This window comes from Hypanus sabinus, chromosome X1, assembly GCF_030144855.1.
Source record: "Hypanus sabinus isolate sHypSab1 chromosome X1, sHypSab1.hap1, whole genome shotgun sequence".
Lineage (NCBI taxonomy): Eukaryota > Metazoa > Chordata > Chondrichthyes > Myliobatiformes > Dasyatidae > Hypanus > Hypanus sabinus.
In genome coordinates, this window is record NC_082738.1 from 25,093,903 (window position 1) to 25,120,337 (window position 26,435).

The 26,435-nt window shown below is 40.2% G+C and overlaps 1 protein-coding gene across 6 annotated transcripts in view; it reads right to left on the minus strand.

Annotated features, from left to right (window-relative positions):
* The window catches only part of LOC132384710 (R3H domain-containing protein 2), a 302,458-nt gene that overhangs the window by 175,767 nt on the left and 100,256 nt on the right, over positions 1-26,435 (minus strand). For all 6 annotated transcript variants that reach the window (XM_059956099.1, XM_059956098.1, XM_059956097.1 and 3 more), the window contains one exon: positions 3,668-3,871. The gene's annotated coding sequence lies outside the window, so the exon portion shown is untranslated. The remainder of the gene's footprint in view (positions 1-3,667; positions 3,872-26,435) is intronic.

Here is a 26,435-nt window from a genome sequence, read left to right on the forward strand (position 1 = left end):
AAAATACATTTTGAATTGGAGCACTGAAATTATTCCTGGTGTCTTAAGACAATATTTATTTCTCAATCCTCTCTTTTGAAGTGTGTTACCATACAGCTGTCCGGAAGAATACACTGTGGGTAAATTAACTACCACTTTCATACATTACAATGTCACCACATAAAAATGAACTACATTGGTATGAAGCACTTTGCAGAGTCTCAAGTGACAAAAGGGTCCATATAAATGCATATCCTTTATCATCACTGTCACCAGCAAACCCACCGTCAAGGATGTATGTACAGAAAGGTGCCAGAAAAAGTTCAAAGTAAATTTGTTATCAAAGTCCAAATATATCACCATATAAAACCCTGCGATTTTGTCTTTCAGGATTACTCAATAAATCCATAGATTAATAACCATAACAGAATCAATGAAAGACTACACTAACCTGTTCAACCAGTGTGCAAAAGACAACAAACTGTTCAAGCACAAAAAGAAAGCAATAATAAATAATAAGCAACAAATATTGAGAACACAAGATGAAGAGTCCTTGCAAGTGAGTCCATAGGTTGTGGGAACATTTCAATAATGAGGCAAGTGAAATTGATTGAAGTAATCCCCTTGGTTCAAGAGTCTGATGGTTGAGGGGTAATAAACTGTTCCTGAACCTGGTGGGGTGAGTCCTAAGGATCCTGTATCATCTTCTTGATGGCAGCAGTGAGAAGAGAGCAAGTCCTGGGTGGTGGGGGTCCCTGGTGATGGATGTTGCTTTCCGGCAACAGCATTTCATGTAGATGTGCTCAGTGGTGGGTAGGGCTTTACCTGTGATGCACTAGGCCATATCCACTACTTTTTGAAGGATTTTCCATTCAAGGGCATTGGTATTTCCACACCAGGCTGTGATGCAGCCAGTCAATACTCTCCACTGCACAGGAACTGCTAAGGAAGTAGAGGTACTGTCTTGCTTTCTTTATAATTGCACTTACATGCTGGGCACAGGACAGGTCCTCCGAAATATCAACATCAAATTTAATATTGCTGACCCTCTCCACCTCTGATCCTCCGATGATGACTGGCTCATGGATCTCTATTTTCCTTCTCCTAAAGTCGATAATCAGCTCCTTGGTCTTGCTGATATTGAGTGAGAGGTAGTTGTTGTGGCACGACTCAACCAGATTTTCAATCTCCCTCCCATATGCTGACTCATCGCCACCTTTGAAACGACCTACAACAGAGGTGTCATCAGCAAGCTTAAACATGCCACTGGAGTTGCGCTTAGCCATACAGTCATAAATATGAAGCAAGTAGAGCAGGGGGCTAAGCACACAGCCCTGTGGTGTGATAGAGATCGTGGAGGAGATGTTGTTGACAATCCGAACTGACTGGGGTCTGCAAGTCAGGAAATCAAGGATCCAGTTGCACAAAGAGATATTGAGGCCAAGGTCTTGGAGCTTATCATATCAATATCAGTTAGCATTATTATGAAGGATCTCTCCAACCCCGTTTATGGACTGTTTATCCCACTCCCATAAGGAAAATGGCTACACAGCATCTATGCCAGGATCACTAGACTCAAAATCAGTTAGTTCCCCCAAGCTGTCAAGCTGATCAACACCTCCACCCATTAATCCATCCCATGACCACTACAGACAGATCACTGAGAGTCACTTTATGTGTATACAATTAGTGTTACTTGTATTTTGTTTTATAGGATTGCTTTTATATTTATATTTATTGTATTTTTTGCTTTTTATGCTGCATCAGATCCAAAGTAACAATCATTTTGTTCACCTTTACACTTGTATACTGAAGAATGACAATAAACAATTTTGAATCACATATTAAGTATTTAAACCAGATTGACAACAACACTGGCCATTCCGGAGCATAGTAGAACTTGCAATCCACCACGACGTGCAACCTCAAAATACCTGTAAACAAACTTGATGCCAGAGTGTCAGTTAACTAATTGAAAGACTGGATTACCCATGGCCCACCTTAGTCAAGCATGAATATTTCCCCTGGCTCTTCTCATCGCACCCTGCCAACCTCAACCAACCACTAGTGCAACATCTGAAAGACCTTTAAATGAATCACAGGTTTTAAGCTCCAGTACTTTAAGAGTTTGATCCATATACACACTGAATCAGTCCTAAAATTTGTGTTTTCCAATTTGAACCGGAGGCCTTTTGGTCTTGCGCATGTGCAAAACTATTTCTTATTTAGAACACAAGTCCAAAGCGTTCATAATTTTAAACACAAGCTCACTTCTGAGATGTCACCACTGAAGACTGAAAAAGCCAAGTCTTTTTTATACTTCCTCATATGTCTTGATGCTAGAGGTCAACCTTATGGCTTTTTCTACTATATCCCTCAGTGACTGCAATTGGAAAAACTCTCAAAGAAGAGTCCAAATGAAGCAAAGTGCAGTTCAATCACAACTTTCTGCTGTTTGTATTCAAGTTGTATGCACAGAATTGCATTAGCCTATATTGTCAGCAATGTCAAGATTTTCTCCTTCACCCTAGACCATTTCCACAGCAAAATGTATGGGATACCCATTTCTCCCAAAACAAAACCTAGGTTGCATATTACATATCAATGGATCAAGGTTTAGGAAGATTCATCTACCATTGTTCTGCTCATTCAACCAGTTAGCTGCCTCACTCAACTGTAACTTGCCATTTGGAAAAGAAAATGAAAGACCTAAATTCTTAAGTGGAGAAATAATTCCTGAAACAAAAATTTAAATAGTGACATTTTGAAACATCTAAGAAAACCTATCAGGGCCCATTCTGGACTTCTACTTAAACAGAAACTCTAAAACAACACACAATATCTAGGCCAGGGGTGGGCAAACTTTTTGACTTGAGGGCCACAAAGGGTTCTAAAATTTGACAGGGGGCCGGACCAGGAGCAGATGGACGGAGTGTTTTGGTAATACACCTCAAAAGAGAAAACAAAATATCATGGGATATGTAGAAAACATGTGCTTTAATTTCAATTGAAAATGAACAAATGCATTACAACAAAATATCTGTCTTTGAAGTCCCATGGTATTTAGCTATTTATTGAAATGTCTTTTAAAACACTGAAAATTAAATGAATAAAATACAGCTATTTTTAATAGTAACAGTTATTATTTTAAAGCACTGAAAATTCTGTTATCCTTCAAGATATTATCACCATCACTCTCCTCCTGTCTTTATTTCAAAAACGGTAGGAGATGCAGGTCTACTTGTCCTGCTCCTTCTTATTCAATTGTCCCCTGTGCCAAAACTCAACAACGACCCGCACAATGACAGAACAGTGTGCGCCAGTATGCGGAGCTCTGTGCTCACAAATCCACGTAGGCTATCTCCCTTAGCCGGAACGCTGGCTAATTGTGAGCCGGTTCGGATGTGCCAGGAAATGGGTCGCCACAAGGTCACAAAGTAAAGCGCAAATGTGGAGTAATACGCTGCACCTCAACAAAGGTCAATGTATATAGAGTGCGTCATCTATTGGGAAAACGCCAGAATTGCGGGGAAAAAACGTTAACAAGGTTTATTAACATAACTTCATCAAGTTCTGCGGGCCGGATTAAAAAGCTTAACGGGCCGCATATGGCCCGTGGGCCGTAGTTTGCCCATGCCTGATCTAGGCAAATGAAGCTCATACAGGAAACCTTGCATAAAAGTCTTACCAGAAGCTGCAGCCTGTTGTAATTTTGTGCTAAACCCGTATCACATAAAAAGCAAACTTTCTGGTCAAGAAGTGATTTCTCAATGGAACGGGACTTGTTCAGTGTTGATATATGTGTATCTCATGTTGATGATACTTGTGAAGTTTTCTGGATTGAGTACAGTATGTCTGTGGTCAAAGCATGCCGTTATCTCTCCTGTGCTTCCTGTGAAGACAAAAGAAATGTCTCAGTTAACATATATCTCTATCCATCAAAAAGTTCTTGAGAACTTTTGCTCTCAGTGCTAAATTTTCTTGAGAGGACAGCGACTACAATTGAAAATAAGGCAAGGAGGAATTGTGAGAATCCATTCAACCTCAGGATGGTCAAGATTCTTAAGTATGGTCTTTCCATGAAGTACTGGTATATTAATGAATAAATTTTGACACAAAATATTCAACAAAAGAAGCAGAAATCAACAACAACATCCATTCTGTGTTCATCATGTGTTGCTGTGGGCTTTCTAAAACAGCGATCAGTAGAGATCCATGGAGTGAAGTTCCAAGAAACTAGAAAATTGCTTCCATTTTGGGAAGACAAAACTTTTAAGGAGACCTACTTTGTTCATTTGTGGAGATCATTATCCCTAAGCTGTGAAAAGGATTAGTAATTTATATAGACTTGGAAGGATTTCAGACAGGTTTCTTAAGATAAAAATGCTTTCTGAGTCTGAATTCAAAGAATAAAGGCAAATGCCACTGTCAAGGATAAACCATAAAAACATACATAATATACACACTTAGGTACACCTGCATGTTAATGCAAATATTTATTTTTATTTATAAATACTTTATTGATCCCAAAGGAAATTACAGCGTCACAGTAGCATTACAAGTGCACAGATATACAAATATTAGAAGAGAAGAAAGAATAAAAACAAGTCATTTTAAAAATAATATGTACAAGATTTACAAGTCAAAGATGACAAGATCTCTTCTCCAGCTATGGCCTCATGCAGCGCTCTTCAGACCAGTGCAGTTGTCTTCGTCTATTACTTAAAGTGCTCCACTGTTCAGCCAAGGTGGCATGCAGGGGATGAGAAACATTGTCCAGAATTGCCAGGATTTTCCGTAGCGTCCTTCGTTCTACCACAGCCTCCAGTGTGTCCAGTTTGTCTCCTATAACAGGGCCAGCCTTTCTAAACAGTTTATTGAGCCTTTTGGCATCACCCATGTTGCTGCCATTGCCTTAGCACACCACCACATAGAAGATTGTAATGGTGAAAACAGACTGGTAGAACATGTGAAGGAGAGGCTGCATACACTAAAGGACCTCAGTTTCCTCATGAAGTCAGAATCAGAATCAGGTTTATTATCACCGGCCTGCGTCATGAAATTTGTTAACTTAGCAACAGCAGTTCAAGGCAATATATCATATAGAAGAAGAAAAAAAATAATAACAATAATAATAAATAAGTAAATGAATTACAATATGTATATTGAATAGATTAAAAAATCATGCAAAAAACTGTAATATATATTTAAAAAGCGAGGTAGTGTTCACGGGTTCAATGTCCATTTAGGAATTGGATGGCAGAGGGGAAGAAGCTGTTCCTGAATCACTGAGTGTGTGCCTTCAGGCTTCTGTACCTCCTACTTGATGGTAAGAGTGAGAAAAGGGCATGCCCTGGGTGATGGATGTCCTTCATATTGGAAACTGCCTTTCTGAGACACCGCTCCCTAAAGATGTCCTGGATACTTTGTAGGCTAGTGCCCAAGATGGAGCTGACTAGATTTACAACCTTCTGCAGCTTCTTTCGGTTCTGTGCAGTATCCCCTCCATACCAGACAGTGATGCAGCCTGTCAAAATACTCTCGACGATACAACTATAGAAGTTTTTGAGTGTATCTGTTGACAAGCCAAATCCCTTCAAGTTCCTAATGAAGTATAGCCGCTGTCTTGTCTTCTTTATAATTACATCAATATGCTGGGACCAGGTTAGATCCTTAGAGATCTTGACACCCAGGAACTTGAAGCTGCTCACTCTCTCCACTTCTGATCCCTCTAAGAGGATTGGTATGTGTTCCTTCGTCTTACCCTTCCTGATATCCACAATCAGCTCTTCCATCTTATTGACGTTGAGTGCCAGATTGTTGCTGCTGCAGCACTCCACTAGTAGGTGTATCCACTCTTACACACCCTCTCGTTACCACCTGAGATTCTATGAACAATGGTTGTATCGTCAGCAAATTTGTAGATGGTGTTTGAGCTATGCCTAGCCACACAGTCATGTGTATATTGAGAGTAGAGCTAAGCACACACCCCTGAGGCGCACCAGTGTTGATAGTCAACGAGGAGGAGATGTCATCACCAATCTGCACAAATTGTGGTCTTCCGGTTAGGAAATCGAGGATCCAATTGCAGAGGAAGGTACAGAGGCCCAGGTTCTGTAACTTCTCAATCAGGATTGTGGTATCAGGAAATAGAGGTGACTCTAGCCCTTCTTGTAAACAGCCTCTGTGTTGGTGCTCCACTCAAGACTGTCATCCAGGTGCACCTTCAGCTATCTGTAGGTCCTCACCACATCCACGTCCTCACCGTCATAGTAACAGGTAGCAGTGCAGGCTTGGTCTCCACAAAGTCCATTACTATCTCCTTTGTTTTTCTGATGTTGAACTGCAGATGTTTCAGCTTGCACCTTTCAACAAAGTCCTCCAGCAGGGCCCTGTATTCATCCTGCCGTTCTCCCTTGAGACACCCAACTATTGCTGAGTCATCTGCAGAATTTCTCTGATACACCATAGAAAAGGCCTTTCCAGCAACTCCTGATCTAACCCAAGCCTAATCACAGGACAATTTACAAAGATTAATTAACCTACAAAGCAGTACATCTTTGGGCTGTGGGAGGAAACCAGAGAAAACTCACTTAGTGAAGGGATGAATCACACTGAGGATGTGGATCTGGTGAGTTTAGGAGAAACAATGGTGCCTAATGGCAACTCCTTTGCTTGCATCTTCAGAAACAGCTTTATTTCTATCTTTAATATCTTTATTTTTCCCTTTCGGAGTTCTTTTGAAGACCCTGACCTGGAGTTGCATGCTGATTTCGGTTCTTTGCGGGAATGGACACGCTCTCGGAGTCTCACGACTGGCCAATATTCAATATACCAAGTACACGGCCTAGAAGATTAGCTCGCCTTCAGAATTTCGGGATTTTGTAGTCTGGAGGTGGGCAGACTCAAGGTCAGTGCCTCGGCAAGAATGCATGCAGGAAATTGGTATGTCGCGGGAGACAGAAGATCTCTGGCTGTGTGCCCAGAGACCCAAGTTCTTTGGGCAGAGCTTGGAAAAAGCGATGCAATAGACTTCTTACATCATAAATCAGCCAGTTGTTTGTTATGTCTCCCCTCTCGCTGTGAAATAGATACACTCTTTTTCCTGTGAGTGCGAGAGAGAGAGAGTGAGACACACAGACTGTGGTATGTCGAATACCAGGTGAACGAGTAGTCTTTGGTGGGTACTGCAGGTCTGTCTTTATTGATGCTTTGCAGCACACTTGAGTGCTCGGTGGGGGATGGTGGGGATTGTTGCTTTGCTGCTGCTTATGCGTGGAAGGGGGAGCTGGGGGGGTACTTTGGGGTTCTAACATTTAACTGTCATTCATTCTTTGGGACACTCCTCTGTTTTTGTGGATGTTTACGAAGAAAAAGAATTTCAGGATGTATATTGTATACATTTCTCTGACATTAAGTGCACCCTTGAAACCCTGAAACATATCAACTCCATACAGGCAGTGGCGGGAATATCTAATCAGCCAATCATGTGGCAGCAACTCATTGCATAAAAGCACGCAGACATGGTCAAGAGGTTCAATTGCTGTTCAGACCAAACATCAGAATGGGGAAGAAATGTGATCTAAATGATTTTGACTGTGGAATGAGTGTTATATAGGGCATCTCAGAAACTGCTGACAACCTGGGATTTTCATGCACAACAGTCTCTAGAGTTTAAAAAAAAAGGTGCAAAAAAGAAACAAAAATCACACGGTAAATGGCATTTCTGTTAGCAAAAATACCTTGATAACGAAAGAGGTCAGAGGAGAATGGCCAGACTAGTTCAAGCTGACAGGAAGGCGCTGGGAATGCACAACACTTCGCACCTTGAATCTGCAGCAGCAGAAGACCACAAACAAACTCAGTGGCCACTTTATTAGGTACACGAAGTACCAAATAAAATGACCACCGGTTGTACATCTCTTTGGTTAACTATTGAAAATGCCTTTTGTGGGTTTAACATATTCCAGGTGTGTATTAAATGTGACAATGCCCATTATTTAATCCTGGGTTATGACCAGAAACCCAAAACATATAAGCAATTCATTTGCAAATTAAAAATTTTCAAGTACCTACAATTACAATCTCCACTGATGTTCTCTCATTTATTATGCAAATAGCATTATTTGCAGTACCACAGGAATCAGTTATAATGGTGCTGCATTTATTATGTGAGGCACAGTTATTTTATTCTATCAGCACTTAAGGCTGCCTATGGAATCATTATGTCACTATTTTAAGACCACCATTTTTCTATCATTATTAACACACCTAATCTGAACACGAATCTCTTCCATTACACGCAAAGGTTCAAAATCTGATCCTCCAACATTTTAGCATTTTTAAAAAAATAGTAATTCAGAAACATTGTAAAATCTTTTCTTTAAATTTGACAGACCATCTGTTATCTCCTTTAAATATATTTTGTTACTAATAACTAAAGCAATGAAATTGAAATCCAATGAGCTATTTGTTTCTTTCTCGATTCTTATGTACTTGTGTAAAAATACTAACACCAAACCAATTGTGCCTGCTAATAACCGATGCAAACCATATTGCATTCCTAATGGTTTTAAGGAAATAAGTTAACAGTTAAACAGAATAAGCATATGCTAAGTTAGGACAGTCAGTAGCACCTTGCAAATTAGTTAGTTATTTTTATGAAGCCAAAATTTAGCATTAATGGACAAAAAATACATTTTCACTGCATATTATTTTGATAAGAAAAAGGAGTCATAATTAAGTATTTAAATTAACGAAAGTTAAAATATATAATAGTGTCAGAAAACACAAATAACAAAGAAGTTTTATTTATCTCATATACATCAAAACATACAGTGAAATGTGTCACTTATATCAAATCAAATCAGCAGGGATTGTGCTGGTGGCAGCCCACGTATCATCATGCTTCTGGCACCAACTTAGCATGCCCATAATTTACTAACTCTAACCCTAACCATACGCCTTTGAAATATGGGAGGAAATCAGAGCACCCAAAGAAAACTCACGCAGATGAGGGGAGAACATACATACTCCTTACGGACAGCAGCAGGAACCAAATCCCAATCGGTGATCATTGCCGCTGTAAAGCGATTGCTAACTGCTACGCAACCATTTCCTACTGTGGAATTACCAGTGAGATGTTACACATGTTGTTCGTAAACAAGACTATAAGATATAGGGGCAGAATTAAGGCCCATGAAGGCTGCTCCGCCATTCCATCATGTCTGATCCAATTTTCCTCTCAGTCCCAGTCTCTTGCCACCTTCTCTCACCCCCCCCCCCTCACCTATATCCCTTCATGCCCTGACCAATCCAGAGACTACCAACCTCTGCTTTAAATACGAGTAAAGACTTGGTCTCCACAGCTACCTGCAGCAAAGAATTCCACAGATTCAGCACTCTCTGGCTAAAGAAATTCCCCCTCATTTCCATTCAAAAAGGACACCCCTCTATTCTGAGGCGGTGTCCACTGGTCTTACGACTCTCCCTCCGTAGGAAACATCTTCTCCACATCCACTATCAAGGCCTTTCACCATTTTTGGACAAGAGCTAGTAAAGCTAGTAAGAGCAAGCCGTAAGAGCCGTGGGGGCAGGGGATGCAAAAGGAGCAGGGAAAGCAGGGTGGGGTGGCTGCAACAGAAGCCAAGGTGTTGGCCCTCTGTGGACTGCCAGCAGAGGGAGAAGGAAAAAGTGTCAGCAGAGACTACTACAGTAGGCTAATTCTCTGCACCCTCCCTGGCTTCCCCCTCTCTACATACCAAAATTATAACCTGAACTGCCATTTTATGGCACTATTCAAGCTTTTTGAATTGTTGGTGAATGATCCAACCAACGCATGGTAACTGAGCCCCACATTAAAAAGTAAAATAAGTCCAAAGCATGTGAAATATAGATTCAATTACAGTTCCTGTGAATAATTCAAAGTGCTTCATTAAATGATCTGAACAGTTAAAAAGGCATCTCTAAATAACACATCTTGAAGGCATATTGCAAATGAATAAAACTATGATTTACAATAGTTTTAAACAGAATATATGTAAAACTAATTTCATGAATAAATCCGTTAACATTTCCTCAGATATCATGCTGCTGAGAAGGAAAGGGTTGCTATGGAAACCATGAAGATGACGACAGCTGCTCAGTAAGAAAAAAAATGGAATTAACATTCAGCAACCTGCTGGCTGTCAAACCTTTCACTTAAGACTTCTAGTGCACAAAAAAGATGACATCATATTCTTTCAGGCATTCCCCATCATCTGTGCTAAATGTATTCTGTCCTGTATCCACCTACACCACCAAAACAAAATCACACATACATTTGGAACAATAACACAATGAATTGTTACCTTCAACTTAAGGCAATGTCAATAATTTCTATAATCCTTTTTTTGTCACCAAGGTGTACTGTATAAATTATTCTGAGCATGGGTAATGTCAACAATTGCTTTGGAAGTAAAAAGGTACATAACTAATTTATGGCAGTTCAGGTTAGAATTGCAGTAAATTAGTTCCGTACCTTTTTGTGAACCGTACTGGAATGAAACTTCTATTGATCTTTGTTCAGCATAAGAAATTGCAACCCAGGACTAAAGGATCTACAAGCACGAAGTACACAATATACAGCACTGCTGTTAAAAGAGGAGAGCTATGAGAAGCATCAAATCATAATTACAGCAAAAAGCAATAACTACTGTTTAAAAGAAACACCAGTCATTCAACAGAAATCACAGTTCAGCCTCCAACACATAAACTAACATTTGTAAATTTGTGGCTTACAGAAGCAAGACAATGGCATGTGTTTTGGCGCATCATAAAAAGGCAAGTCGGTAATAGTTTAACTTAGTAAGAAAAACACTTACTGAAAGCACAATAATAATTTTCCGCAAACTTGGATTGGGGAATGCAAACGCACACTACATACAGTGTGCATTTTCAGCTGCATAGAGACAATGGAGAAATCCCACAAGAGTAACTCGAGATGATGAATCTAGAATATTGCACGCATTAACACAAAGATTTGAGTTACAGTTATTTTACTGCAATCTACCAGCAAGGTGTTAAATAAACCCCTTGATATTCATTATCCTTATTTTACAGGAAACTTCTCTGCCTAAGGTGCAAGTTTATCCTGGAATCTTTCCAGCAGAGTTTTTTTTTGGAAAATGTCATTTTTCCACCACTGGATGCCCAATTAAGTCTTGTAATATTCCAAGTCAATTACTTTCATTAATAGCCTTCTCATTCCTTTGTCTCTTCTGTCTCCAGTCCCAATTGGTGCGAGCCAACAACTATCTGTAACTACACCAAACATTCCTGCTATCAGTTGAAACCAAGAGGCATGTGATGGTAAAATAGAAGAACTTTAATTAAAGTTCAGAAGTCTTTGTACATGCTCCTACTGCCAAAACAAAGGATACTTTAACTGTAATCACCACATTGATGTGAGACCACATACATGCCTAATTCAGTCCTCGATGTTGTTTAAGTTATCCATTTAATGTATAGAGAACACTGAATATAGTTTGCTGCTGAAATAAGGGGTCAGGTTAGGGTTGGCACATGCTATTTCAGATTCATTTTGACACATACACCATTAAATTTCATGGCAATCAACACAGATGTTGGGGGAAGTTGAGGCTTAACCTACAAACCTTACAACAATACAATCTAGATAGGGGAAAACAATTATAATTCATTACTAGTCTAGGTCTGCAAATGTAGAACTTTCCCAAACAAATGCCTTTTAACCTTACTTCAAAGTTAAAATTTAAAAAAGGTATAGCAATGACGTCTAAGAGTATTCAGTGGGTGCAGAATTTCTTGTCCTGCAAACTATATCCATCAACAAAAGTTATGGCAGCAACATGACTCAGACACACTGTATAAGTTGGGACCATACTGCATACAACTTCATTTGGTTTCCTCATTTACTTAAGTTTTAGAATTCAATAAGACCCTGATTAAGACTATCAAGTAGAGCTTGGTCTGAGTCATTTGTGCTACGCATGTCCTGAGCCTCAATTATACTGGAGAGAACAAAGCTTTCTTTCTGAAATTGCTAAGCTATTTCAATGCAAGATATGATGATCCCATTGAGAACCTGAGAATTTCATTCACCCCCACGCAGCTTCAGTAACAATTGACGTAGATGGTGGAAGGAGATAAAATTCATGAATTAAAGTTTTCAGCAACCAACAAAGCTGCCTGCAAGACACATCTGGAAATGAGATAAAGAAAATCAGGCCAATATGAAATTGCACAGAAAATGTACAAGAGCAAGAGCTAAGAATTTGGTCTATTTGGTAACTGATTCATTGTAAACTGCTGTTTATACATAATGTGCATTAATACATCAAATATTTCAAACAATAAGCTTCACTAATGATGTACAAATAGTTACCAATCAGATCTATATCATCTTCCAGACAAAATACTCCTATCTGCACCAACTACATTTAACTGAGGAATACGTACGTGAATACTGACTACTAGAATATCACCATGACAAACAGATTCCAGTAAATAATGGGAAAATAATGAATTACATGCAAACTTCCAACTTTTAGGTTTAAATTAGTTTAGTTTTGTTAAAGCTCACCATCAGATTTTTACAAACTCTGTGTCTGGGCAAGGAAAGAAATCTATATCTACCCCTTCCCTCCACACCCAAAAGTAACCACTGAACCAAATCTCCACTGCCACCAGTGGCCAACCACCAAATTCATTAATTCCAAAGACAAAGTTAAATGCCAAGTAATTCCTACAAATGTAACTGGTATATTTGTAATTATAATCTTTAGCTCACATGCAAGCCTATAGGTTTTTAAAGGTTTCACCCAAATAAGATAACATCCCACTGTACAAACAGTCGTGCGCACATTTACCAAGTATCTGGATTCTCACAGCAGGTAATGAACCTGCTCCGGTGTCAGATCTCTCAGTGGAGAGCATTTTGGAGATAGTAATCACAATTCTATCTCCTTTACTATAGTATTGGAGACAGATAGGAACAGGCAAGTTAGGAAAGCATTTAATTGGAGTAAGGGGAAATATGAAGCTATCAGGCATGAACTTGGAAGCATTAATTGGGAACAGCTGCTCTCAGGGAAATGTACTGCAGAAATGTGGCAAATGTTCAGGGGATATTTGCGTGGAGTTCTGCATAGGTACATTCCAATGTGACCTGGAAAGGATGGTAGGGAACAGGAACCATGGTGTACAAAGGCTGTTAAAAATCTAGTCAGGAAAGGAAAAGCTTGCGAAAGGTTCAAAAACTAAGTAATGATGGCGATCTATAGGATTATACTACTAGAGGAAGGAGTTTAAGAATGAAATGAGGAGAGCCAGAAAGGGCCATGAGAAAACCTTGGCAAGCAGGGTTAAGGAAAACCCAAAGGCATTCTACAGGTATGTGAAGAGCTAGAGGATAAGATGTGAGAGAACAGGACCAATCAAGTGTGACAGTGGAAAAGTGTGTACAGAACTGGAGGAGATAGCAGAGATACAGTGGCATGCAAGAGTTTGGGCACCCCTGGTCAAAATTTCTGTTACTGTGAATAGCTAGGCAAGTAAAAGATGAGCTGATTTCCAAAAGGTATAAAGTTAAAGATGACACATTTCTTTAATATTTTGAGCAAGATTACTTTTTTATTTCCATCTTTTAGTTTCAAAATAACAAAAAAGGAAAAGGGCCTGAAGCAAAAGTCTGGGCATCCTGCATGGTCAGTACTTAGTAACACCCCCTTTGGCAAGTACCACAGCTTGTAATCACTTTCTGTAGCCAGCTAAGAGTCTTTCAATTCTTCTTTGGGGGATATTTGCCCACTCTTCCTTGCAAAAGGCTTCTAGTTTCTGTGAGATTCTTGGGCCATTTTGCATGCTCTGCTCTTGAGGTTTATCCACAGGTACTGTGAGGGCCATGGCAAAATCTTCAGCTTGCGCCTCTTGAGGTAGTCCATTATGGATTTTGAGGTGTGTTTAGGATCATTATCATTATCCTGTTGAAGATGCCATCCTCTTTTCATCTTCATCTTTCTTACAGACGGTGTGATGTTTGCTTCCAGAATTTGCTGATATTTAATTGAATTCATTCTTCTCTCTACCAGTAAAATGTTCACCATGCCACTGGCTGCAACACAAGCCCAAAACATGATCGATCTACCCCTATGTTCAACAGTTGGAGAGTGTTTGGGCACCCAAGAGATTTGAGCTCTCAGATAACATTTACATCTTGTTTACAGTTTTGATTTGCCTTTCTAGTAATCCTACAAGCAGTTCTCACGAAAAGTTTTCTTGGTCTTCCAGACCTCAACTTGACCTCCACTGCTCCTGTTAACTGCCATTTCTTAATTACATTACGAACTGAGGAAACAGCTACCTGAAAATACTTTGCTATCTTATAGCCTTCTCCTGCTTTGTCGGCATCATTTATTTTAATTTTCAGAGTGCTAGGCAGCTGCTTAGAGGACCCCATGGCTGCTGATTGTTGGGACAAAGTTTGAGGAGTCAGGGTGTTTATAAAGCTTTGAAATTTGCATCACCTGGCCTATCCTAATGATGACTGTGAACAAGCCATAGCCCTAACAAGCAAATTAAGGTCTGAGACCTTGGTAAATGTTATCTGAGAGCTCAAATCTCTTGGGTGCCCAAACTTTTGCATGGTGCTCCTTTCCTTTTTATCACTCTAAAATTGTACAAAACAAAAATAATACACTAATCTTGCTTAAAATGTTGAAAAGAATGTTTCATCTTTAACTTTATGGCTTTTGGAGATTGAGGAAACCTTGAGGGAAGTTAGTGTAGAAATAGCAGGGGCTCTGACGGAAATATTTCAAATGTCATTAGAGATAGGGATGGTGCCGGAGGACTGGCGCATTGCTCATGTGGTTCCATTGTTTAAAAAGTGTTCTAAGAGTAAACCTAGCAATTATAGGCCTGTCAGTTTGACGTCAGTGGTGGGTAAATTAATGCAAAGTATTCTTAGAGATGGTATATATAATTATCTGGATAGACAGGGTCTGATTAGGAACAGTCAACATGGATTTGTGCGTGGAATGTCATGCTTGACAAATCTTATTGAATTTTTTGAAGAGGTTACGAGGAAAGTTGACGAGGGTAAAGCTGTGGATGTTGTCTATATGGACTTCAGTAAGGCCTTTGACAAGGTTCCACACAGAAGGTTAGTTAGGAAGGTTCAATCGTTAGGTATTAATATTGAAGTGGTAAAATGGAGTCAGGTTGGAGGACTGTGACTAGTGGTGTGCTTCAGGGATCTGTACTGGGTCCAATGTTGTTTGTCATATACATTAATGATCTGGATGATGGGGTGGTAAATTGGATTAGCAAGTATGCAGATGATACGAAGATAGGTGGCGTTGTGCAAAATGAAGTAGGTTTTCAAAGTTTGCAGAGAGATTTAGGCCAGTTAGAAGAGTGGGCTGAAAGATGGCAGATGGAGTTTAATGCTGATAAGTGTGAGGTGCTACATTTTGGTAGGACTAATCAAAATAGGACATACATGGTAAATGGTAGGGCATTGAGGAATGCAGTAGAACAGAGTGATCTAGGAATAATGGTGCATAGTTCCCTGAAGGTGGAATCTCATGTGGATAGGGTGCTGAAGAAAGCTTTTGGTATGCTGGCCTTTATAAATCAGAGCATTGAGTATAGGAGTTGGGATGTAATGTTAAAATTGTACAAGGCATTGGTGAGGCTAAATTTGGAGTATTGTGTACAGTTCTGGTCACCGATTAACAGGAAAGATGTCTACAAAACAGAGCACAGAAGAGATTTACTAGAATGTCACCTGGGTTTCACCGAAGTTACAGAGAAAGGTTGAACAAGTTAGGTCTTTATTCTTTGGAGTGTAGAAGGTTGAGGGGGAACTTGGTAAAGGTATTTAAAATTATGAGGGGGGTAGATAGAGTTGACGTGGATAGGCTTTTTCCATTGAGAGTAGGGGAGATTCAGACAAGAGGACATGAGTTGAGAGTTAAGGGGCAAAAATTTAGGGGTAACACAAGGGGGAACTTCTTTACTCAGAGAGTGGTAGCTGTGTGGAACAAGCTTCCAGTAGAAGTGGTAGAAGCAGATTTGATTTTGTCATTTAAAAAAAAATGGATAGGTATATGGACAGGAAAGGAATGGAGGGTTATGGGCTGAGTGCAGGTAGGTGGGACTAGGTGAGAGTAAGCATTCGGCACGGACTAGAAGGGCCGAGATGGCCTGTTTCCGTGCTGTAATTGTTATATGGTTATATGAGATCAGTTCATCTTCTACTCACTAACTATTCACAGTAACAGAAATTTTGACCAGGAGTGTCCAAACTTTTGCAAGCCACTGTACTTAATGAATACTTTACTTCAGTATTCGCTACAGAAAAGGATCTTGGCAAATGTCGGGATGACTTACAGCAGACTGAAAAGCTTGAGTACATTGACATTAAGAAAGAGGATGTGCTGAAGCTTTTGGAAAGCATCAAGTTGGATTAGTCTCCAGAACTAGATGAGATGTACCCCAGGCTACTGTGGGAGGCAAGGGAGGAGATTGCTGAGCCTCTGGCAATGACCTTTGCATCATCAATGGGGACAGGAGAGGATCCAGAGGATTGGAGGGCTGCAGATGTTGTTCCCTTATTCAAGATAGGAAGTACAGATAGCCCAGGAAATTACAGACCAGTGAGTCTTACTTCAGTGGTTGGTAAATTGGTGGAAAAGATCCTGAGAGGCAGGATTTATCAACATTTGGAGAGGCATAATATGATTAGGATTAGTCAGCATGGCTTTGTCAAAGGCAGATCATGCCTTACAAGCCTGATTGAATTTTTTGAGGATGTGACTAAACACATTGATGAAGGTAGAGCAGCAGATGTAGGGTATATGGATTTCAGCAAGGCATTTGATAAGGTACCCCATGCAAGGCTTACTGAGAAAGTAAGGAGGTATGGGATCCAAGGGGACCTTGCTTTGTGGATCCAGAATTGGCTTGCCCACAGAAGGCAAAGAGTGGTTGTAGATGGGTCATATTCTGCATTGAGGTCAATCACTAGTGGTGTGTCTCGGGGATCTGTTCTGGGACCCCTTCTCTTCGTGATTTTTATAAATGACCTGGATGAGGATGGGTTAGTAAACTTGCTGATAACACTAAGGTTGGGGGTGTTGTGGATAGTGTGGACGGGTGTAAAGAGGTTACAGTGGGACATTGATAGGATGCAAAACTGGGCTGACAAGTGGCAGATGAAGTTCAACCCAGGTAAGTGTGAGGTGGTTCATTTTGGTAGGTCAAATATAATGGCAGAACACAGTATTAACGGTAAGACTCTTGGCAGTGTGGAGGATCAGAGGGATCTTGGCATTTGAGTCCATAGGACACTCAAAGCTGCTGCACAGGTTGACTCTGTGGTTAAGAACTTATACGGTGCATTGGCCTTCATCAACCATGAGACTGAGTTCAAGAGCTGAGAAGTAATGTTACAGCTTTATAGGACCCTGGTCAGACCCCACTTGGGAGTACTGTGCTCAGTTCTGGTCGCCTCACTACAAGAAGGATGTGGAAGCCACAGAAAGGGTGCAGAGGAGATTTACAAAGATGTTGCCTGGACTGGGGAGAACGCCTTATGAGAACAGGTTGAATGAACTCGGCCTTTTCTCCTTGGAGGGGCGGAGGATAAAAGGTGACCTGATAGAGGTGTAGAAGATGATGAGAGGCATTGATCATGTGGATAATCAGAGGCTTTTCCCCAGGGCCGAAATGGCTAACACGAGAGGGCAGAGTTTTAAGGTGCTTGGAGGTAGGTACAGAGGAGAAGTCAGGGGTAAGTTTTTTTTTAATATATACACAGAAAGTGCATGGAATGGGCTGCTAGCAACGTTGGTGGTGAAGGATACAATAGGGTCTTTTAAGAGACTCCTGGACAGGTACATGGAGCTTAGAAAAATAGAGGGTTTTGGGTAACCCTAGGTAATTTCTAAGTAAGTACATGTTCGGCACAGCATTGTGGGCCGAAGGGCCTATATTGTGCTGTAAGTTTTCTATGTTTCTATAAAAATCTGAAAGGAGAGTCAGAGGATAGGCAGCGTAAATACTGCTTTTTAGGGTATTACATCTTTAAGTTTCAAATAAGATGTTCTTGGATTGACATTGTAATTACTAACTTTCTAATTTGTTTCCTATCATATGCATTGAATACAAGAGATTATTTTATGCTGTAAAACAAAGCCTTGTGATCTCTTGAGGACATTATACATATATATCCACACTCAGGAGCCTCATGAGTGTAGGTCCTGAACCTGGTGGTGTGGGATCTTAGACTTCTATATCTCCAGCCCAATGCAGTAGCGAGAAGAGTACATGGTCTGGATGGTGGGGGTCTTTGATACTGGATGCTGCTTTCTTGCAGCAGTCCTCTATGTAAATGCATTCAATGGAGGAGGTGCTTTGCCTGTGATGGACTGAGAAATGCTGAAATATTCTGTAACTACAAATCAGACATGGATGCAAATAGCTGGAGCTACATTATACCTGACTGAAAGTATGGAACGTGCAGTACTGGAACAGGAGCATTCAGTCAGTTTATACTGACATGAAACCCCTTCCATCAAATACATCCAGCCTTATCAAATGAACCTATTCTTTTTGCCTTTTTGATTATTTAGCTTCCACTCAAATACATCTATGCTGTTCACTTCTTATCTATTGGTAGTAGAAAACTTTTTAACCACTTGTTAGTTAATAATCTTAAATATAATTCTCACTCAAGTTAATTTGAGACGATTTAAAATTTGTGGCTTCTCATTTTGGATTTGGGTCTCGTGCAGGTGAGATCAGGTCTCACAAACCTGGTCGAGTTTTTTTTTGAGGTGGTGACAAGAAGAGTTGGCAATGGCAGAGCAGTGGGCGTGTTTTATGAGGACTTTGGTAAGGCTTTGGACAAGGGATCTGATGTGTATTAATCTAGATCCGAACTTGAGCGGAGCTATGATGGTGTTAAAGAACAGCTTCTTCGAGCTCAGCTGCAGAAACAGCTTAATTTCTACCTTTAATGTCTCTTTTTCCCTTTTCAAGGTGGATGGGTTCTAACAGTGTCCTTTACTTGCAGCTGTGCTCAAACTGCAGTCCTTTGCGGCGATGGGACCTGTTCCCAGGACTCATTGACCAGTTGCTACAAGGTTGCAGTCTAGAAGGCAAGTGCATCTTCAGGGTTCTGAGACTTTGTGGCCTTGTAGATGAGCCGATTCTATCCCTGTGTCAATGACTGAAGTGCCATGAGGAAAATAAACATCGGGTACAGCAGATTAGCTGTTGGAGGTCTCTGTACGCAGCAAACCACTCTCTCTTTCTCTAGTTGACGGTGGAAGAGTTTGCTGCCGATTCTCGAGTCTCGGCAGACTTTAAACCAGAAATCAGCAAGTCGTTTGCTTTTGTCTCCCCCCTCACTATGTGATAGTTGTCTGACCTTTTATTAGGTAAAGAGAGAGCCTGTGACATGTCAAACTGGTTGGGTGATCAATTAGTTTTTCTGTACTACAGATCATGGTCTCTCTTTGGAGGCTTTGCTACTGCTTGCTTGGTGGGTGGTGGATGCTGTAACAAATGCCATACTGCAGAGACTGGTATTTAACTTGAATATTGGAGGTAGGTTTAGTAAGTTTACAGGCGGCACAAAAATTGGTGGAGTCACAGTAGCAAAGAAGGTTGTCTAGGTTTCAGTGGGACATAGATCAGTTGAAAAGTAGAGCAGAGTGTTGGCAGATGAAATTTAATTCAGACAAGGGTATGGTAGTGCACTTTGACTGTTCAAATTCTGACAAGACATCTGGAAATACTGATCCATAACTCCTTGAAAGAGGCTTCACAGGTAGATAGGGTCACGAAGAGAGTTTTTGGCACAATGACCTCTAAGTGTTAGGTACAGGAGTTGGGACGTCATGTTGAAGTTGTATAAGCCGTTGCTGAGGCCTGATTTGAAGTATTCAGTGCAGTTCTGGCCATCTGCCAACGAGAGATCAATAATATTGAAAGAGCACAGGGAAAGTTTACAAGGATGTTGCCAGGACTTAAGAACCTGAGCTATACAGAAAGGTTAAATAGGTCAAGACTTCACTTCCTGGAATGCAGGAGAATGAGGAGAGGTTTGATAGAGGTACATAAAATTCTGAGGGGTATAGATAACGTAAATGTAAGCAGACTTTTTCCAGAGATTGGGTGAGACTAGAAATGGAGGTCATGGGTTAAGAGTGAAAAGGGAACAAGAGGGGAAACTCTGAGGGTGGTGAGAGTGTGGATCGAGCTGCCAGCAGAAGGGGAGATTCACGTTCAATTGCAACGTTAAAGAAAAGTTTGAATAAGTACATGGATAAGAAGGGCATGGTGGGCTATGGTCCAGGCTATGGTGCAGGTCAACGAGAATAGTCTGAATAAATTTGACAAGGACTAGATGGGCCAGAGAGCCTGTTTCTATCCTGTAGTACTCTATTACATACGGAGCAAATGGCAGTAACCTTAGGCACATTGATGTACAAAAGTGACTTGATGTACAAGTGCATATCTTCCTGGAAGTAGTAACACAGGCAGATAGGGTAGTACAGGCAATCAGTCTGAGAGTTGGGACATAATGATGCAGTTGTATAAAACATTGGTTACACCACACTGAGTTACCACAATACAGAAAGGATATGACAGCAATAGAAAGAATGTAGAAATAATTCACCAGGGTGCTGCCTGAAATGGAGGGTTCTATTTATAAGGAGAGATTGAACAGGTGGGCTTATTCTCACTGGACGTAGAAGGCCAAGGGTTGGCCTTATAGGGGTTTATAAAATTATGAGGGACATAGACAGGATAGAGTCTTTTTTCCAGGACTAGAGGACACAGGTTTGAAGTGAAAGGGGGAGATTTAAATGTTACCTGAGGCGTAGGATTTTCCCCACACAAAGAGTGATGAATACCTGGAATGCAGATCCAATTACAATGTTTAAAAGGCATTTAAACAGGAACTTAGAAAAGAAAGGAACAGAGGACATTTGGTCTAATGGAGGCAAACAGGATTAGTGTACTTAGGTTTCACAGTGAGCACAATGGACATAGTGCAGTGGACAGAAATGGCCCAATTCTGTGCTGTTTGAATCATAAAAGCCATCTTCGCGAAGTGGAAACTTCTTACGTCTAAACACGAGAAAGTCTGCAGATGCTGGAAACTAAAAGCAATGCACACAAAATGCTGGAGGAATTCAGCAAATCAGGTAGCATCTATGGAAACGAATAACCAGTCGACATTTCATGCAGAGACCCTTCTTCAGGACTGGAAATGACACTAGCGGGGGTTGGGGGGAGAGAGAGATGCCAGAATAAATAACACATACAAAATGCTGAAGAAACTCAGCAAGTCAGGCCTTCTTACTTAAATGTATTCTGGTCTGCAGGAAAGTGATATGCTTATTTAGTCTTTCTTGATAAATTTGACCTCTGGGTTTTAGGATAATATTTATATTTTTCTCTCTCATGTCACCCAATGTTATCCATCAGTTCTAACCCACGTGAGCACAAGACCACTTGGCTTCCCTGTCCTCTTCCACTTAATAAGACTATGGCTGATCTTAAACCTCAGCATTTCTTTCCTTTACCAACCCCATATCCATTGACTCCCTCAATATCTAAAAACTTATTTATCTCCATCTTGAATATACTCTGTAATCATGCCTCCCATGCCTCCACAGCCATCTTTAGTACAGGATTCCAAAGAATCACCACCCTTTAGAGGTGAAGAAATTTCTTTTCATCTGTCCATGAATGGTCAATGCCTTATTTTGAAATTGTGTCCTATTGTTCTAGACAGCCCAACCAATTGGGGGGGGGGGGGAGGAGGGAGAAGAGAGACAATTTCTGCACTTGCTTTGTGAAACCCTGTAAGAGTTCTGTATTCCTGAACTCTATAAAGGTCTAGTCTGCTTAATCTCACTCATTTAACAGTATCACCACCAGTAGCCCAGCCAAAAAATAATCCTTAGTCATCTAAGTTTTCCTATTTTAAATAAACCTAACTCTGGACTAGCTAGAGCTTCAAAACTTATGGGGAGATGAAAAATGTCTGAGGGATTGCAAAAATGTGTCTAGTTTAAGGCCAGGACATGGTTATAATGTTTTTCACCATTTCCTTCTCTTCAACTGACCAGTAGTCAAGTGCCACTGGAAAAGGTTCCCAGAAATACAATAATTGACCCTTCAATGGTAAAGCTGAAGACCTTAGGAAAAGAGAAGATTCCAATGTCAAACGAACACCCATTTGTGATTAAAATTGGGTGTGATCCTCTGCAATTACATTAGTAGAGATAGAAAACCCAATGGCAGAATCTTTTCCACGTTGTATAACTCTGACTCGAAGAGGTTGCGATCAACAGAGGAAAGCTGAAGGCTTCTTTGAGGAGCCATGAAATATAACCCTGCTCTTCCCCTGGCAAATAACAACTATAAAAGACACTTAGTTATCAGCCTCCACCTTCTCCTTCTGGCAGGCTTGCTGAATACCAGAAATCCATGTAGTACCTGTTATATTTAAACATGGCTCCCAATCATACAGCAGGAGCCTCACTCAATTATGTAAATTAACTGTACAACTGGCATGATACTTGGACACCATGAGAGGCAACGCAATGAAAATGTTGTTAGTTTGCCCATCACCAATCCCCATCATCCCTCTATCAAATCTCAAACTATCCCTCTTCAAATGTGTTTTCAAAATAAAATGTAAACAGTGCTGACGCTGTCAAAGACACTGCCGCAGGAGGGAGAATAAAGAAGCCAGCACCTGATCGTTATCAAATGGTTCATATTGGAAGCATGAACACTAGTCTTCAGATGAGAACAGGATTTAAACCAGCTATGCTCAAATATCCTTCTAAGGGTTCACATGTCAGAAATAACCAGATGGGCAAGATGCTCATGGAACCGTACTATAGTAACCATAGATCAGGAGAAAATGAGAAAAATATCAAAGTACCTCAGTAGACTTCAACATGACAAATCAAAAGTCTCTCAACTCCTATCTCCGCTTTCTGCATCATTCACTCAGTAACAGATCCAACAACTGCAATACATGATATCACATTAGTATTTATTAGCAACACACACTTGAAGCCTAAGCTTAATGGACAAAGAGGAATGATACATTAAAAAAAATTTTTTAACTGTTCAAAATGACAGTTTAGTAAACTGACAATTAACACCAAGGCTTCAAATTATTCTTGCTTTCTAGATTTAAGCTTATTCATTTAAATTTCCAATGTAAGAGAACAGTAATACCATCTTCTGACACACTTAGCTGAACTTACTGAAGAATCCCTAACCTGCTGACCTATAACAATTAAAATCTCTCCATCCTTTTTCACCATGCAGTATACATAGAGCCCTCTTCAAAAACTAGAGACTACTGATTTAAATTGGTTGAAGGATCAGAGGAAAGATGAGGAAAGATTTTCTCACCTAGAGGGTTAGCAGTGGGTCTGGAACTTACTGCCAAAAGGGAGGTAAAGGCAGAAATTTCATCACATTTAAAAAGTACTGAAGATCATCATGACCAGCAAAACAGTATGGACTCTCAGCACACAGTAAATTTTGAATCATCGTCATACAGGACAGAAACATGTCTTCAGCTCACCACACACATGCTGACCAACAAGTGCCTATCTATACAAATCCTATTTACTGACAATCGGTCCATAGTCTTCTATGATCTTTGCAATTCAAACACTAATCCAGATGTTATTTAAACATTCTAAGAGTACCTTTGCATGCAACACATTGCAACTTGCAATCACCCTCTACTAGAGGGCCACTAGGTGAAAAAATTCCTCAGCTCCTCTCAACCTCTTATTCCTCACCTAAAATCTAAGCCACCGGGACTGAGATATTGTTATGGGCAATGTTTTGTATTATCTATCCTATCTTTGGTTCTCAATTTTGTGCACCTCTGTCAGGTTCCCTCTGTTTCCTCTACATGAAAGAAAACAAACCCAGCCCATCCAGTCTCTCCCCACAACTGAAACACTCCACTCTAGGCGACATCTTGGCGTTCTCTAGACCTTCCCCAGTGTAATTATGTCCCACTTATAGTATAATAACCAAAACTGTATATAGTATTCCATGTGAGGCCTAATCAACGTATTACACCCCCATTCAATGTTCCCAGATCCTCTATTCTATGCCCCAAGCTAATGAAGTCCAGTATGAAGTCAAGCATCCAGTATGCCTTCTTCACCAACCTACCCACCATCTGGAACTTTGGACTTCTATATTAAGATTTTTCCCCCCCTCAATATTATATAAAGAACTAGTTAAATCAAAGGATCAAACACATTCACTCTTGAGAACTGGGTGCAAATCTACCCTAGATTGCATAAAATGGCTGTTATTGGACCTTACCAATCTAGTTCTTTACTGTTATTAGAATTGTTGAGTGCAGCCTCACCTTACTGTTAAGTGTTAAAACTAGTTTGAAGAACTCTGCAATGACAAATTAAAAAAAGGTGTTCCATTTTCTAGCACTAACTTCCTTCACCTTGATGAGCAGCAAATTCCTCTCTCTCCTCTCACAGCCCCTGCCAAATAAAGATGAGAGCTTTCACTAGCTTGCAGCCCCATACAACTCACAGGAAAGCTCTACAATGGGTAGTCAAAACTGCACAACACATCACCGGCACCAGTCTACTGCCTACCCGCCATCAAGGACATATACTATATACAGAAATGTGCTGAAAAAGGGCCAGTAACATTATGAAGGTTCCCATCCACCCTATTCATGGGCAGTTTGTCCCACTCTCATCAGGTAGAATGCTATGTAGCATCCACACCAGGACCACCAGACTTGCTTTCCCAAGCAGCAAGGCTGATAACACATCCACCCACTAACCTGCCCTTCACACCCCCAACTACCACGACTTTATCATTACCTGTCAGTCACCTTATGTGCAGACATTCATGTGCCTAACATCACATTATGGACATGCAATCTAAGTATTTATATTTATTGTATTTTTTATTACTAATTGTGCTATCTTATTGTGTTTTTTGTGCTGCATTGGCTCTAGGGTACCAATTATTGCATTTTCCTTTACACTTGTGCACTGGAAATGACATTAAACAATCTTGAGTACCCACTTCTCCTCAAGAATAAAGGACATCTCCACACCTGAAAAATCAGGAAATTCTCTGACTGCTCTGATAGACCATCTGCAGTTACAACTCCAAGATCAAACAATCACTGCAAATTTTGGCCTAGCTGAATATCAAAACAGTAACTAAATACTACCCACTTAAAATCTACCTCCATTTATTACCTTCCTGTTACCAATTATGATACAGTTGTTTGGAAGGTTTCTTCCATATTTTCAAGCAGCTTCTGTTAAAAGGCTGACAAAGCGCATTCCATGACTTGACTCATCAAAAATTATGAGTATTATGCAACATGATTGCAGTGTTACCCAGTTTCCTATTTCGTGGCTTCCTGTGGTTCATTCTTTTTTCTGTTTTGATTTGATTCTGGTTCATTTGCCATTTCAGTTATTTTACTTTTCTGAAATAGCTTTCTTAATTAATCAGAGGAAGCTTTTCTCTACAATATTCTGCTGTCCTATCGAATGGCAGCCTAAAAACTCATTCACCCAAGCTATTTGATAACCAGTGCACATGTTGGTATGGTATCTGAGAAGATGTAATGTATGCAGTATATACTTAAGTATATTACCTGCAAGAATCTACTAGCCTGGAATAGATTAGATTTGTGCCAGAAAGCAAACAGAACATAAACTCATTAACTTTATGGTGCATTGTGCAAGTTTGTCAGTACTCCAGCATTCCTAACATAAAATTTACAGCAAAAAATACATTAGGTTATCACTTTCTAGCTCTCAGTCCACTACCCTGTAGGCTGTGACTCCAAGTGACCATAAAAAGTACTTAAACATGAAGGATTTTGCGTTCATTGCCACTTTACACAGCGAGTTACAGAATCCTACTACTCGAGTAGAACTTTTTCTCCCCCAAGCTGCCCTCCAACTTAAATCTATCCTATATAGTTTCTGTAGCTCTGCTACAAGACATAGCTAAGTCCTGTGTAGACCTCCCACAATTCTCAATTATGTCAGCACTCACTCTTTCCCTCTCACCAAAAAAAGGGGAAACAACCCTAGCTCAATCACTCTCTTTATATACTTTATAGCCGGCAATATCCTCATAAATCACCCACTGTATTTCCTGAATTAACACAGCATTCCAATAGGATTTGTGATCTGAGCTTTATCAAATACTGTATGTAGGATGCAGTTTAACGATAAAGATTTTGGAGTTAACAGATGCTCCACATTTATGACTAATGCCTCAATTATTTGAACACCAGTGTTACAAATTAACAATAGCTCAAGTAAATGTACAGTATGGACTGAAGAGACAAAGCATCAAGTTGC